Raw genomic sequence first — 17,181 nt, forward strand, 5'->3', positions numbered from 1 at the left:
AGAAATTGAGTTCTACAAGATTCCAGGATTCGTGATAAGGTGTAACTATGAATTCACTTCTTTAATTGAAATGTATAAGTGTACCTTACGCTACAGCATGCGAGAGGCAGCGGGATCGATGCCCGCATTCTCCAAGGCCTCAGGCGCTCGTGCCCCGGTTTCGGGGGAGAGTCGCTCACTTTTCTTGCCGCAGACACAGGCACAAGGCATTGCCTGTTTGCCGTAAGGTTATCAGACACAACGCGCCGGCGACGGCTGCAGCATTAGAACGCCGGCTGGCCCTTCCGAAGTTCCCCAAAAACGACCGAGATGCCGCTTCGACGTCGTAACCCCAGGAACGACCGCAAAGGCACTCCAACCCTCAATCTTCCGATCCGAAGTCAGACCGAATAGACTGTATGATGTTTTAGATTAAAGATAGTATGCAGACCGAGCAAGTTAGATTTATCGAGCTAGCAAACAGCAATTGAGGCACCTGTTCGGGACGTACCCTGTAGAAATTCCTGTCAACGATAAAAGGATCAAACGGTGGAGAAAAAGCCCGCAGGATGTTTGTCAAAACTCTGTTTGTGGACTGAATGGCTTTCCCAGATTGGCAGGGACTGTTTTTGGTATTGACTGAGGGACAGTTGTAAAAGACAACCTCTCACCGGACCTCTGGCATACACCAAAGAAAGCCACCTCACCTCTCCCCCGGATCTCACAAAACACAATCCCCCCCGCCCCCAGGGAAGACAGACCGCAATCGGACTCGGGCTTGATTGGATGAACGGCCGCAAACATTCTATGTCATTTTCTTTTAAAGCTTCACTCGTGCTTGTAAAAAACCGAGGTCTCACTGAAAGAATGCCCTGACGTGGTTGCTTCCAAGCTAGCTGGTTTACAAAGTTCCTTTTCGCTTTAACGATGATTTCCAAGAAGGGAAATAATCTATCTGTAATCTGTCAACACAGGCACCTTCTTCTCCGTTAAGCCACGCGGTCACCACCAGGAAGGTGAACGCACCAGGCCGACCCGGAGTTTTCGCCAATTCGTCTCCAAGCCTCCCAAGAGGGAACATAAACAGGCCTTATTCGCAGACACAGGCCCTCACGCAGGGAGACCACCGGGTCACCGCCGCTGCCCCTGCCAAGGGCCCCAGGTCCCACCGAGACTTGAACTCGGATCGCTGGATTCAGAGTCCAGAGTGCTAACCATTACACCTTGGAACCAAGCCCGCTGACCACCTCTTGCCCGTGACGAAGGTTTCTGTTCTACGCACACGTCTCGCTCTGTCGCACGGCCAAGTCCCGAGTGAGCCAAGTTGCGCCCAGAGTGCTGCGTGTGGCGGGTCACTATCGGAGCCGTCCCTGGTGGTCTAGTGGTCAGGATTCGGCGCTCTCACCGCCACGGCCCGGGTTCGATTCCCGGTCAGGGAAAGTGGATCTGTTGCTCTTCCCCTAGGACCTGTGTGGTGCATTTTCTCTCTCTCTATCTGTGATTAAATCCTTACTTATATACATATGTCCATGAACGTTTCTGGAGCTCATGTAAATCACATCACACGACGGGCGGTGGTCTTTTCGGTCACTTTGAAAGTTTTGCTCATGACAATCCTTTTCTATTGCGGCACGATGGCTGCCACCGAGGAAGGAAAGTCGTCCGCAGTTGGCTGCAAGCTTGCCTGAAGCGCAGGAAAGGACTTACTCGCGACGTGCCACTTAAAGACTGAAGAAGTGGGGGTCGGCCTCACCGAGAGCCCTGAGGATTAGCTCACGTGGTAGAGTGCTCGCTTAGCATTGTAGCGTTATGTTGGGTGTATTTGGATAAGAGCATTTGGGCTCTGAGCTGAAGCACTGATCTAAAGAAAACCTCTCCCCCCCAAAGTTATCAGATTCCCTTAGCTCATCAGCTTGGAACTGGTTTGCATCAAAGTGACAGTTTTGGGGAGGATGGCACCAAGAAGAGGCCAAATAGTTTGGAATTCTGCTATGAGATGTCTGGAGAAAGGGGCCTGTAGGTGATAAAAACTCTTTGAAGTGGACGAGAGCCGAAATCCCGACATAGAGCTACGAACCCAGGCCAACCGGCATTTCCAAAAGATGGCATGGATTGACATCAGTCATAAATCAAGCCCCCCTCCAATAGGACACTGGGGGCTGAAACCGAAATCCAATCTCAAAAACTCAAGAACCAATCACCTCTTGATCTGACAGACTATAAGGAACAGCGGACAGTCTTTCTCGCTCTCTCTCACCTGAACCAGTAACTCGCTGCCACAGCTCAACCTGTAGCTCTGTTGCCAGAACCGGAACCAGAAACCAACTAAGTCTTTGCCGGCAACAGAAGAGTTAAACTGGGAGAAGGAGATTGAGCCGTACGAAGAATTCTTTTAAAGGACTTTATTAAATAAAGAACTTTACAGACTGCGCTGCCCGCCTGTGCCCACCTGATCAGTGGAGTTTTACAGCTGGACAATTGACTAAGTCGACTGTATACGAAAGTGTCAGTCATTTAAATAGCTATTTGAGTCTTAAGAAACTTGACCCTTGGAACAAACACGGCCCTGCTTTCCTCAAAGACTTTGTCTTCAAATAAGTACGGTGAGAGACCCTGCTTGCCAAGAAGATTTTGTGCACAACCTTGGAGCCTTCAAACCAGTGGAAAATCTGATTGGAAACGACTCTACTTTCGCGAAACCCCAACTTCCAGGTGTATCGACTGAGTGGAAGTTCTTGGACAAAGCCGAACCGCACTGCCTTTGTTCCAAACCACACGGACCTCGTGCCATGTGCTGTTATCTGAGCCCGTAGCCAGAGAGGCCTCTCTGCGACGAAGTTCAGATAATTTTAACAGTTTGGAGTTCATGATTCATGACATTTGAGAAATCAATTAGAAATGTTAATCTGTGATTCATAACTCTAGAATGTGTAATATCATTTAGTTTTCTTAAATATAAATGTGTGTGGCATTAAACTGTTTTGTTGATAATTTTAGTAATAAAATCTGTCAACGCCGAGAAATATCTTCTCATTCCTGTTTAACTGTTTAGTCTGAAATTGACACAAGTTAATAGACATTAGATTATTGGTGGCCCTGCCTATCCTTAATCATTGAATAATAATCAGTTAAGGGAAATTGTGGTAACAAGTAATGATAGGATCTTTCTCGGCACCTAAACGTGAATGAGACTGATATATATATAACGAGAAGTTACCTGACATAAATACTAACCTGCGTAGTTATTTAATGTCTGACTAATAATACTAACGAGAGACTCACCTTCGTCTTACTAACCGGTATTGTAGTCAATGTGTTTATAACCTTTTTTGTTTAACGATTTGTGTTATCATATGTGATCCCATGGTCTTTGATTTGGTCACGGAAGTGATTTGTCTTCGATTTGTTGATCTAGAGTTGAATTGTAATTAGTTTTTCCCTTTTGTATAATTAGTGTAGTGCTACATTTAGTCTTTGTTTTGAATACATTTGACAATTTATATCTTTGGAATTGGTGTCTGCGTCCAATTATTACAGAAATTGAGTTCTACAAGATTCCAGGATTCGTGATAAGGTGATACTATAAATTCACTTCTTTAATTGAAATGTATAAGTGTACCTTACGCTACAGCATGCGAGAGGCAGCGGGATCGATGCCCGCATTCTCCAAGGCCTCAGGCGCTCATGCCCCGGTTGCGGGGGAGAGTCGCTCACTTTTCTTGCCGCAGACACAGGCGCAAGGCATTGCCTGTTTGCCGTAAGGTTATCAGACACAACGCGCCGGCGACGGCTGCAGCATTAGCACGCCGGCTGGCCCTTCCGAAGTTCCCCAAAAACGACCGAGATGCCGCTTCGACGTCGTAACCCCAGGAACGACCGCAAAGGCACTCCAACCCTCAATCTTCCGATCCGAAGTCAGACCGAAGAGACTGTATGATGTTTTAGATTAAAGATAGTATGCAGACCGAGCAAGTTAGATTTATCGAGCTAGCAAACAGCCATTGAGGCACCAGTTCGGGACGTACCCTGTAGAAATTCCTGTCAACGATAAAAGGATCAAACGGTGGAGAAAAAGCCCGCAGGATGTTTGTCAAAACTCTGTTTGTGGACTGAATGGCTTTCCCAGATTGGCAGGGACTGTTTTTGGTTTTGACTGAGGGACAGTTGTAAAAGACAACCTCTCACCGGACCTCTGGCATACACCAAAGAAAGCCACCTCACCTCTCTCCCGGATCTCACAAAACACAATCCCCCCCGCCCCCAGGGAAGACAGACCGCAATCGGACTCGGGCTTGATTGGATGAACGGCCGCAAACATTCTATGTCATTTTCTTTTAAAGCTTCACTCGTGCTTGTAAAAAACCGAGGTCTCACTGAAAGAATGCCCTGACGTGGTTGCTTCCAAGCTAGCTGGTTTACAAAGTTCCTTTTCGCTTTAACGATGATTTCCAAGAAGGGAAATAATCTATCTGTAATCTGTCAACACAGGCACCTTCTTCTCCGTTAAGCCACGCGGTCACCACCAGGAAGGTGAACGCACCAGGCCGACCCGGAGTTTTCGCCAATTCGTCTCCAAGCCTCCCAAGAGGGAACATAAACAGGCCTTATTCGCAGACACAGGCCCTCACGCAGGGAGACCACCGGGTCACCGCCGCTGCCCCTGCCAAGGGCCCCAGGTCCCACCGAGACTTGAACTCGGATCGCTGGATTCAGAGTCCAGAGTGCTAACCATTACACCTTGGAACCAAGCCCGCTGCCCACCTCTTGCCCGTGACGAAGGTTTCTGCTATACGCACACGTCTCGCTCTGTCGCACGGCCAAGTCCAGAGTGAGCCAAGTTGCGCCCAGAGTGCTGCGTGTGGCGGGTCACTTCCGGAGCCGTCCCTGGTGGTCTAGTGGTCAGGATTCGGCGCTCTCACCGCCACGGCCCGGGTTCGATTCCCGGTCAGGGAAGGTGGATCTGTTACTCTTCCCCTAGGACCTGTGAGTAGATAGTAGGGTTTTTTGGGCGCGGCCTATTTTGTTATGACGTATGCCCTAAGCTTATTAATATTCCTACGTCATAATTGGGGGGCGTGATTTTAGAGTTATTTCCTTAATTATTCCTACGTCATATCCGTCAGAAAGTATACACCCCTAAAACCCTGAACAACAAGGCCACCCATAAAGACCCACCCCCCCCCCTCTGAAGGCAACGCCCCGAAACTCTCCTCTCTATTTAAGACCCCGCGCTGCTTTTAGGCAATACCTCTTTAATTCTCAGCATCTGAAACATCCCGCTTCTTCAACATGTCCAGCGACATCAACATGAAACCCCGCAAGAAACAATCCCGGGCAAGGGTTCCTGTACTCACCAATTTGAAGATTGAACGCTCCTGGGTGTTGTTCTGGGGGGGTCGACGGGGTTACCGCTTTAAAAGGGATCCCAGCTATGTTGGAGTGGAGCTTTTTGCTTTGGGAGAGAAGGAGGGTACGTTGGAACCTTTTGAGACGGTGATTGAATACTCTTTTGAGGACTGGTTGAAGGTGATGGCATGGAGAGACCTGGGGCTTGTGGATAAGACTCTAGAAGGCTTGCAAGAGGGTCCAAGAGAAGGCGAAACGGAGTCTCCGACTCAGAGTTTTGAAAGGTGTAAATGGGAAAGCTTGCAGAACTACGGTACAGTGGTGAAGAGTCTATCTCTAACTACTGATCGTAAGGTTTTGTTTAGCAGTACCCTGATTACAAACCCTATTGAAGGGGTTGTGGAGGATCCAGAAAAACAGGTTACTGAAATTATGTTTGACGCCGTGGACTGGCCGTTCTTGAAAGAGGTCATAAACTGTATAAATGATGGTTTTGACATCTTGACCAAATGTTCACAACTGGATTCTGTTAGAAGGAGAATATGCTGGATTATGGATTATATATCCCCCTTGAATGACGATGACGATGATAAAACAGACGACCTGTGGGGGGTTGGAGGGGGGTCTGACGGCTCAGGGTCTACTCTCTTCTAAGAGGGCGGTGTGTCGTGACGTAGTGAAGAGATAGGATAAAAGGCGCAACAATTCATTCATGGTTTAAAATTAAAGAGAATGTCTTACCCGAAAGCTGCGGACGTCGACAGGCTCTACAGGCCTCTTCAAACCCGGGATCACCCCTGGTTCTATTCCCCAGATTTTGTATACACTCCGGAACCCTCTGACTGCGGTTACCCTCCAAGACCTCAGACCCCGGTCCCTCAGGACGAAACAACATGCGGAGCGATGGATGTCCAAATGAGTCTCGGGGATCCCCAGCCTCTGGAGCTCATGGAGGGCCTCGATTTTGCCGAACTGTCTACCGTCTGTGCGTCTCAGGAGGGGGTCAGTCCAATGGATGTAGAAACACCCCACAAACCACCAGGCGACCCAATGAGCATCGGACGGTCTCGGGGGCGTGATGAAGACACAGGATTTATGCCCGGGGTAGGTGTCCAAGTAAGCAGAGTGGTTAAAAGCACCCTGGTGTATATTCTGAGTGCTCTCATCGACCGAGCTCTGAAAGAAGTCTGTCGGGGGTGTGAAGTGAATCACCCCAGTCAGTTGAGACACAGTTGTTTGTTTGAACCAGACCGTTACTATTTCCTGTTCTATTTCAACGTGTTTTACAGAAGACTGAACAAACCGTGGCTGAAACCGGCACTAATCAAGGCTCTGTCTTACTCCCACATACATGTCACTGCTGGACAAGTCCAGAAAATCATAGATGAGATTTTGCTGGAGCTGAAAAAGGAGCCGTTTATAATAGAGAAACTTGGGCAGCTGCTCAATGACCTGGATGAGCCAAGTAGAAAAACCGCTGGCAAGCTAAAAGCTTATTTCTTCCGTAAAGAAGTTAAAGCTGGGGGCAGCGACGAAGAATTCGACATCTACGCCACTGATTCAGACTCTGACCTGAACTAAGGGACTTTGAACATGGGGAATGTTCTGGACTGCTGCTGCAACTGGTTCTGTCATCAACACTCTGCAGCTAACCTGAGAGCGCTATTACACCATGTGCTTGACAGAAAAGTAGCCAACGCGAGCCTTTTCTCTACAGATTTAACCATCGATGAGGATCAACTTTCAAACCTGGAAAAGTTAATGGTTGCTGTAACAAAGACCGGGGGGTACGAACACTGGGATGAAGCGCTCAAGGGGGCCAAGAATGATATTAGGCCATTTCATCAACATCTGTATGACCTTTTACTGAGCATGTTTAATACCCCTCTGTTTACTTTTAAAATAGGTCATATTGTTGTTTTATTTACATATGTAACTGAGGTGTGTGCCTACAAGATAAAGAAACAGGTATTTGTTGATATAGATCAAGTAACCAATCATCTGATTTCTTTTTGTCTGGACCGTAGAAAAAATTGTTGTGTATGTTATACTTTTCTCAAATGTCTAAAAAGGGGTATCTGCTCTCCTGAAGTTGAATAAAAAACCTTGTATAAAAACTTTGCGCATAGTGTGGGTCTGTGTGTTTATTTGGCAGAATGACTCGGCAAGCTCCCCAAATGCATGAACTATACTACAACCCAGCCAAGATTGGGGGTTTGGCGGGTAAGAAGGGTTTTCAAAGAGGACTCGCTGAGGCCGGCGTGAAGGTTAATGATGTGGTTGTTTCAGAATGGTTACGGGAACAAGACGCCTATACCTTACATAAACCTCTCAGGATTAACTTTAAAAGAAACCGTGTATATGCAACTGACATAGACTCACAATGCCAAATGGATCTAGTCGATATGTCAAATTTATCAAAACATAACAATGGTCACAAATTTATGTTGATGTGTATCGATGTGTTATCAAAATATGCCTGGGCTCGCATTCTACATAATAAAACAGGTCGGGCGGTGACAAGGGCCTTTGAGGATATATTGTCCCAGGGACGATGTCCTAAAAAACTGCAGACTGATAAAGGAAAAGAGTTTCTCAACAGAGAATTTCAGAATCTACTGAAGAGACACAAAATACATCATTTCACCACCGGTAATGAGCTTAAGGCATCGGTGGTGGAGAGGTTTAACCGCACCATAAAGACCAAAATGTGGAGATATTTTACAGCGGTCAACACGTTCAAGTATTTTGATAAAGTTCAGGATTTTATCGATGCTTACAACCAAGGGTATCACGCCAGTATTAAAATGAAGCCTATAGATGTTGATCAAAGTAATTCTTTTAAGGTCTATAAAAAATTATACGGCCCATTTATTAAGAAGGGGAAAACTACTTATAAGTTCAACATCGGTGATGTGGTTCGCGTTTCAAAGCTAAGGAGTACTTTTGCCAAAGGTTATGAACAAACATTTTCTGACGAATATTTTACAGTTACCGAACAGGTGGCTAGAGACCCCCCCGTGTACCGGTTAAAAGACTATGACGGGGAGGATATAGAAGGAACGTTTTACGAAGCCGAGTTACAAAAAATTATTGTGGGTAAAGACATTGTATACAGAGTTGAAAAGATATTAGCTGAGAAAACCCAGAACCGGAAAAAATATGTGTCGGTGAAATGGCTTGGATGGCCTGAAAAGTTCAATAGTTGGGTCCCGGAACAACAGGTTTGTGATATTCAAGCCTTATAACAACATGCCCGCTGGTGTGATGGGGTCATTACTTTCGATACTCAAGATGGAATCAGGAGGCTTCTACGTGACTCTACCCAGTAACGCCTCTCTCGATATATACCCTAAAAATGAAATATCCAGTTACACGGTACAATTTGGAAAATCTATAGATCTAAGGGGGTCGTGGGAAGTGGGGTTGGCGGAAATACAGTATCCTTACACTTGGGCTGTTTTACAAGATAAGGATGCCACCTTCGCCATTTTTGACGATGTTAAAAAGAGTCAATGGACATTCACGATGCAAGGAGGTTATTATGACAATGTGGATACAATATTAGATGAGATGCATAAACAGTTCTCAGAAGGCACCCCCAACATCAAGCTATATTACAACCCTATTAAAAACAGAGTGTACAAGGTGTCAAAACCTGGTATTAGCATTCAAACCAAAGGACAACTGGGGCGTATATTAGGGTTCTATTCTGACACAGAGAGCAGGTTCTCAGAAGTGGTGGCACCCTTCCCGGCTGACATCAGTGGCGGCTTTTACACTCTTTATGTGTATACGGATATCATAACACACCAGAGGGTCGGGGATAGCTATGTCCCCCTTTTGAGAAATGTACTTATTAAAGGTAAAAACAATGACATGGTCACAATTACTTATGACAAGCCACACTACGTACCAGTCTCAAAGACCCACTTTGACCATGTTTTCACAGGTGGATGTGACCCTGGGAGATCGGCTCATTAGTCAAAGCAGCAATACTTACCCCTATAGGGCCATGATGGAGTGTATCCTTAATTATAGTGAGGAGACCCTAAGCAAACAGTTCAGCCCCGGCCTTTTCTTCAAAGACACCCCGGAAGCTATGGACGACCAGGATCCAGAGGGACTCAATAAGGGTTTGCAAAAAAGAACGGCCTTTTCAACAGAAGGGAGGACCTTTGAGCTAATGGGACATATTCATGCAGACATATTTTTCCAAGAAAAACTCATGCTCAACGGGGTAGACATTAAAATTAAAATGATCCGTAGTAAAAGTGCTTTTTGTCTGATGACCCCTGATACTGAAAAATATAAACTGACCATATTATCGGCCTCGCTGTTTGTGAAAAAAGTATCCGTCTCCCCGGCGGTTAAACTAGGACATGCGCAGGCTTTAATGACGGCAAACGCCAAGTACCCGATCGAAAGAGTCTATATGAAAGTCCACAGTATCCCCGCAGGGACACGGGTGATGAACCAGGAAAATCTGTTTCTAGGCCAGCTCCCAAAACAGGTTATTATAGGTCTCGTGGATAATGATGCATTTACCGGGGTTTACAACAAGAACCCCTTTAACTTTAAACATTATAACGCGGAATTTATAGCACTGTACGTCGATGGTGTGCAGGTTCCATCCAGACCTTTTCAACCTGACTTTGAAAACGGCAACGCGGTTCGTGAATATTACAGTCTAGTACTGGCTACGGGTCGCCATCTCAAGGATCAACCTCTGCTGATCGATCGCCGGGAATACTGCAGCGGTTACACCCTGTACGGTTTCAACCTGACCCCTGACGAAGAGTGTGGACAACATTTTTCACTGATGAAGACGGGCAATATGCGTTTGGAGATGCGTTTCAAGCAGCCTCTACCACGCACTGTAAATATGGTCGTGTATGCTGTGTTTGACAACATTATTGAGGTGAATCAGAGGAGAAACGTTCTGTATGATTATTATTAAAATGAACACCAGAGAGCTCAACCACATCATGAATGCCCTGGACGGCTCACGGAAAGTGTTTCAAGGAGTCTACGCCTGCGACCAGCTGCCTAAATTTAAGATCAAGAATTTACCTGCAATGTACATAATCAACACACACCCTAAAAATATGCCCGGAGAACATTGGCTGGCTATTTATCTAAGGGAGGACCACCGTCGTGAATTTTTTGATTCCTATGGAAACCCCCCGGATTTCAGACCTTTCCCTCGGAAGATCAATAACTTTCTTCTCAACAACTGTCAAGAAACCATTTACAGCGGTTGTCAAGTAAAAAGTCTACAGACCTTCACTTGTGGTCAACACTGTGTGTTTTTCTTATATCATAGATCTTAAAGAAGGCCATACCCCGATATTATGGCCTTGTACAGTGAGGATTTAGGCCAAAATGATAAAAAAGTGGCAGAGTTTGTCAGGACACTGTGGACCCCCCCTTATAACACAATTACTTACGACCCTAGCCAGCCATGTATACAGATGGGGTGTTCTTGTGAGGATTTTAAAAGATGTCATGCGTGTTAAAGTGAAAAAATAATGAAAACAGCCTTTGAATCATTAGTTTTGTTTTTATTCAACACAAATCTTATACAAAGCAGGGTTATGTTATAAATAAATGTACAACATTTGAAAATAAAAATAAAAAATAAAAAAATTGTTTGTCGGTTCCTTATTTACAGGGGAGACAAATAAAAACATGAGATTAATAAGCTTCCCAACGATGGATAGATCCTGAGGAGGGTTGCTCAACACGGTCAGAGTAATGAGATATCGGCGTCAGATCAGTCACCACCTCTTTACACAGACGGATTTTTTGTCGCGTTTCCTGGTTAGGGACTGTTGATTGGGGCATGTTCAGACAGGCCATCGCCTGTAGGAAAGCATTCCAGCCTACAGGTCGGCGACTATCGGGTACCTTATTAGTGCTAGTGACACTCTTCAACAAATCAAACATGTGTGAACCTTTGATCAGTTGTCCTTTAAAAACAAATTCACCCTGTTCATTCCAAGTCGTTACCCGCGGTTTCTGAACCATTTTGTGCAGAATATATTCTGCATGTCTTTTGCTTCTGGCCGGCATGTTTCTCAAAACATCCGTTACAACATCTCCCTCTGAACTCTCAACAGGTTCGGGCACCGCAACATCTTTATCAACCGTACCCCCCGCATCAGTCCCAGAACCATTTTCTTGAGAGGCCATGGTTAAAGTTAAAATGTTTTGATCTTTTTCACCCTGTCTAACCAGACGGAGGTAGCGCTGTAACGTGTTGCTATACATCTGGGCTTTGGAATACTGATTTAAATCGGCCCTGGCCAGTATAGCTTTCATTTCAGAGTCCAGGTTGTTTTCGGCCGTTTGTCTAATGGGCTCTGGCCCGACAACATTTTTTCTCAGTTTCTCAAGCTGCTCCTGAGGGATCAAAAACATTTTCTGAGCATATTCCATTATTAACCCACTCTGGAAGCTAGAAGACTGGTTAGGAAAGGCACGGCTATGCTCAACAGCGGTCCTATAAAACCTCCGGTTTGATTAATCTTCTTTCTTTTTCTTTTAATAGAATACTTCTTATTAGCGATGATCTTGATAACCGCTTTTTGTTTTTTGAGTTTAGAATGTTGAGAAGGGGTTAGGGGTATATTACCGCGTAAGATGTTAAAAGCTATTTCACACAGGGTCTCGATCAAATCCGAGGGGGCCCCTGCCAGCACAGCTTTCCTATGGCGCGGGCTCCCCTCAAATAACATTTGCAAAAGCGGCAGATTTCTTTTAATCCGAACAGACATTCTTATTTATTTCCTTTTCTTTAGCACATACACTGCCGGCCAATCGGGCGGGCACAAACCTGTTCTGAGGCGAAAGTCTTCTGGGGTTTGTGCTTTTAAGTCCACAATCAAGTACCCGTAGGGTTTTTTGGTGGCATCCTCAAATGCCTCCAAAAAGAATTTGGTCTGGTTAGGGTACATTTGACGAGCCAAGACGGTGACCTGTAGTTTATCTCTGGGGTTTTTAAAAAGAATTATATAATTGGCATTTAAATTAATAGTGCGGCTTTTTTTACCTTGAAAAAATAGATTTTGAACTAAATAAATAATACTTAAATTCCTATGATGAGTGTACTTTGTGAAAGCTTTTTCCACTTCACTGTTGTCACCGGCCTGCTCCATCAGGTCATCAAGGATCACTAGATTAGTTTGTCCGGGCGGGAACAGGTCATCGTCACACAACGAGGCGGGGAGACCTTGCACAAATTTCAGATTATTTTTTTTTGATGCCAAATCATCGTAGAGAGGTTGCCAGCAAGAGTAACACCACACTATGTTGTCAAGAGCTTGGGACACGGTTGCGTCCACATCTTCTATGATGTTCTTTATAAGATAGCTCTTACCCGAATTGGAGGGACCGGCTATAATACAGGAGAAAGGGTGTTGAAGTCTGTTATCAAAACCACTGCTAATATCCATAAGGCAGAGTGGTATAATCAGTCTTCAACACTCTTTTATTGTACACCACCCTGAACCGTTTGTTTAGTGATCTATTTTCCAATGTGTACCCCTTTTTATTGTGATAGATCTGATTTCCGGCTGTAATAATCTCGCGAGGAGGCGCGTCTTTCTCGGTTACAAAACTTTGTACCAGGGTCGTCAGAGACTTGATGTTAATGAGCTTGTTGTTACAATGGTTCAGAGTGAAACCCTTAACATTCATACAGGTCTTACCCGCAGCCGTTCTGTATGCGTAAGTCTTAGGACCCCCTGAAACAAACTCCACTATGTGGTCCTGAGGATCTAGCTCGCTCGTTAACTCCCCAAGGTAGTCCCCGAGGGGAGGGACCCAATCCCCTGGCCTGGTGACAAAGATTACAGAGTCAGTATCATGATAGAGCGTGCGTTCCTGCAGCTGATCCATTAAGTTGTACAGATCAAGCTGGGCGTAAGCCGTGGTAAAAACCGCTATGAAAATATTAACGTTTCCCTGTTTGGTGGGGAAATCTTTAGGGGCCCTCCACTGGACCTGTGCCACGTGGTCATTTAAGAATTGAAAGTGTGATACTGCATGTTGTTTGGAAAAGATAAATTCTATAAACTGTTCAGGGGTTTTAATCAAGGTTGTGTTTAGACGGTTATTTCTTTCCCCAAACTTACCCCACAGACTGTTTAAAATCAGTTTGGACATTTGTCTCTTGGCGGGGTTTACAGTTATGTTCCCCGGCTCTAGACGGATCCCTTCCTTTTCAAAATATTGCTGAACGTACCGCTCTTTGGCAGCGGAGTCAACACACCATGAGGGATAGCCCGATGCCTCCTGTTTCCCTTTCAGATGGGTCATAATGTACTCAGCAAAAAGAGTATCAGATTTTTCAGAAAAATGCCAAACCTCATACACCTTACCGACTCTGTAACCTTTCTCCACCGCCTTGTCAAGCTCAATGCTACACCAGACACCCGTCAGCGCTCTCTCGTCATCACTGTGCAGACAAGAGGTATTTTGATTTTCAGTTTCCACACACGTTCTACACAGAGGGAACATCAATTTTCCCGAACACCTGTAAGGCAACACGGGTAGGAACAGCTCACGAGGAGGGTACATGGTGACTTTGATCAAACCAAAGTACTGTCCGATTTCGAGAAAGTCACGATAAACAATGGTTGGATGCCCCACCGGGTACATTTTGGTCTTGTTGACATAAGGGTACAGACTGGTGAAATCATAGTAATCTACTCTCTCACCCTCCTTTACCTCATAATGTAAACAGAGGGCGTTGGTACGACCCCCAAATAACGCATCCCTGGGCTCTAGACGTTCAGGAAAGTCCAAGGTTTCCATAAGCCGTTGTACCCCCACATCCTGTTGCTTCAGGGTCGTCCACGCGTGTTCCCAAATCACCAGTACATTCAAACCATAGGTGTTTTTTAAAGTTTCAATTCGTTCCTGGAAATCATAGTACATATCACCGCAGAGTTTTTGTGTTACGGGGTTAAAGGTGTTTGGGTCGAAGCACTGAGGACAGCCATGGTAAATACAACCAGCAAACTCATAAGCGGTACGCCGCCCAGACACGTCGCTAAAACCGTCTAAGTAGTAAGGACCCATTTTGACTTCCTCTTGATTTAAAGCATGTCTGATGAAGATGTTATCCCGGGCACTCAGATATTCCAGCCACTGTATGGAGACAGTCGAAAAGTTCTTTTGTCTAGCACGATAGTTGTCAGAAGTGGTGTCCGCTATAGTGTTTTTCTGCAAGAAATTGGATCGATACATTTTCATGCAGAGAGACGCTATGGTCACACTTTGCAAAGGGTCGAGACCCGACGTGTTGATAACCTCGGTGCGGAAACGCAAACAGGCTTCTTTAAGGATCACCACATCATTTTTACAATAAGCGGCCATCTCTTCTCGGAAATCAAAAACACCCCCCTTAACCGTATTGTACCATTTAAAGAATTCCTCCCTCTCATGAGACATCATAGTATCAACCCCATAATAAGAGGCGGGCGGGTAGGACCCTCGATAATTTTGAGTGTCCTTAGTATTAAAAAAATGGCAGAACCAACCTTTCTTCTGAGCCTCAAAACCCAGAGCTTTAGGCAAAGCGCTCAATTTCATGGGGAGGAAATTTAACGAGTCTATGTAACGTTGGTTGAAAGCCTCGTCGGTGAAACACATGATCTTGCTACCCTGAGCTATTATTTTTGGGGTCACCCCATTTTCCACCAGATACTTCATCAATATGTAAGAATCATAACCCTTAGCATTGTGGGCAATAAATGTGTAATTGAGGTATTTTGGACCGCGATACCGCGTAAAGAAATCCCTGACACAACTCTCACCGCTAGCTGACCACTCACAATCCAACATGTCAATACAGTGTATATAATTAGCAACATGGACCCCGTTTTCTTGCCGGCATTCAAAATCAAAAAAGACATACCGGTTGTGCGGCGGCTCCTTTTTAACCGGCTGAATAAAGCACTGGTGTTCAGACCCCGGGGTTAAATCCGCATTACAGATCCTACATCTCGGTTCCAGACATTTGTGTGGTTTAACCTCATGAAAACGGTACTGGAGGCAACTGCGGGCAATATTTAGTTTGATCACAATAACTCCGTTTTTTAACCCCCTCAGCAGCGGCCCTCTGCACCTTATGTTCGGAAAAACAGAACGCGGAGAGACAAATCCTTAAGCAATCTTTACATCGGATGGTAGGGGCCAAACCCTTACGACATTGCGGATTGAAACAGACGTTACAGTAACCGTCACAGCGGTGCTTAAGCTTATCATTGAAGGCCTTATAACACCAATGACAAACATACGAACAACCCAAAAAAGCCGTCAAACTCTTTATTCCAAAGTAATGACTATCACTTAGGAAGAGAAACAGTGTCTGTGTATGGGTTTCAGGATGTGTCTGAAATTTCACAAATACTTCCTTTACCTCACAACGGTACCACACAACAATTTTTAAAGACAACAACTCCTCAAACATGGCAATGTCTGAAAAGGCAACCATCTGTTGAGAGTTTAAGCCGGCCCTCTGATGAAGCATTAAAGCCTCTTGCATAGCTTGGGGTTCAGGCATGTCGGGGGTGAGTAGTTTTATTAAACTGTAAGCAAAACAGAGCTTATTGTCCCCATTGGAACTCACCACTAATTGCCTGAGCTTGTTCCTAATTATGTCGTTCTTCAAGCATTTCGACAGTCTTCTAAGCGCCCCACCCTCAGGGTTAGGAACCACATTCATTACCAGAGACAGACTTTCATCAGCTAAGATGGATGCGTTACTTTGCAATAACGCTTCGATTTTAGCCAGAAATTCATCAACATCTAAATTATCTCCACTCAGCATTACAGATAGGTTGCTAAACAAATCATCCCCTCTGAGTTCTAACTGTACAACATCTCGAGGTCTGACCCTTTCAGCAACCTGTTCAAGCATGTTTTGCAAGGCCTCGTGTATGTTGACAAATATTTCTGCATAATTGTCACAATTTAAAAGTTCTGCAAAATTAAAACGCTGAATCATTTCAAAATTGTTATAGGCCGGTCTATCTATAATCACGGGATCACTGGTACTTTTGGACACATCATCATTTTGAACAAAGCCTTCAACCCCTACATTCTCACAGAGCATGTCATCCACAGCCTTATCAGTCTCAGAACCCTCCACATTCCGAACACCCCCACCGCTGACATCTACAAAACCCCCTTTTTGAGGAGGCTCATTTAAAGCCTGTAAAAGTCCTTCAAAGATATCCACCCGGTTAATGTCAAGACCCTCCTCTATAGTGACGGCTGCTTCTGCCGCCGTACTGTGTTCTAATTGTCTCAAATCATTTATAATAGGGGCAAAATTTGGTCGGGGTAGCGTCTCCAAAGCCTCCACCATTTCAAACAAATCGGGGTGAACTAGGGGTTGAACCTCTATAAGCGCTACCGTTGGGAGGTGGTTATTTAGATCATTGACCATCTGTAACAGGTCGGGGTTCACGGTAAGTCTGGTAATTCACATTCTATCGGTGGTGATTGGGGGTTATTTAAATCATTTATCATTTGTAATAGTTCCTGGTTCATTGGGACATCAGAGGAGTTCACAACAGGGCCGAGGGTGTTCTCTCGGGAAGGTCTTTTTGGGGCCCTAACTTGTTCATAATCCTTTAGTTTGTGAGTTCTTTTACCAAGTCCGGACATTTTTTTTATTTTTTATTTTTCCAACAACCCACAATAGTAAGGCGTTTTGTATCTATTAAAACATTAAATACGGTACAATTCGTTAGTAAGGGTATTAATAAGGGTGTTTTGGCTCTCTATCACAAGGTTTTGCCCCACTAACACAAGTCTTTGATTTAGTAACAAGGTATGTAG

General features: G+C 45.0%; 4 non-coding genes across 4 annotated transcripts; 2 read left to right on the forward strand and 2 right to left on the reverse strand.

Moving 5' to 3' along the window:
* Positions 1-1,139: 1,139 nt before the first annotated feature.
* Positions 1,140-1,211, reverse strand: trnaq-cug (transfer RNA glutamine (anticodon CUG)). Its single transcript has one exon. It is a non-coding gene; the product is annotated as a tRNA-Gln (tRNA).
* Positions 1,212-1,346: 135 nt separating this feature from the next.
* Positions 1,347-1,418, forward strand: trnae-cuc (transfer RNA glutamic acid (anticodon CUC)). The gene has a single exon. It is a non-coding gene; the product is annotated as a tRNA-Glu (tRNA).
* Positions 1,419-4,653: 3,235 nt separating this feature from the next.
* trnaq-cug (transfer RNA glutamine (anticodon CUG)) lies at positions 4,654-4,725 on the reverse strand. The gene has a single exon. It is a non-coding gene; the product is annotated as a tRNA-Gln (tRNA).
* A 135-nt stretch (positions 4,726-4,860) lies between these two features.
* On the forward strand, positions 4,861-4,932 carry trnae-cuc (transfer RNA glutamic acid (anticodon CUC)). The gene has a single exon. It is a non-coding gene; the product is annotated as a tRNA-Glu (tRNA).
* Positions 4,933-17,181: the final 12,249 nt, after the last annotated feature.

The sequence above is a fragment of the Amia ocellicauda genome, chromosome 6 (assembly GCF_036373705.1).
Source record: "Amia ocellicauda isolate fAmiCal2 chromosome 6, fAmiCal2.hap1, whole genome shotgun sequence".
Classification (NCBI taxonomy): Eukaryota; Metazoa; Chordata; class Actinopteri; order Amiiformes; family Amiidae; genus Amia; species Amia ocellicauda.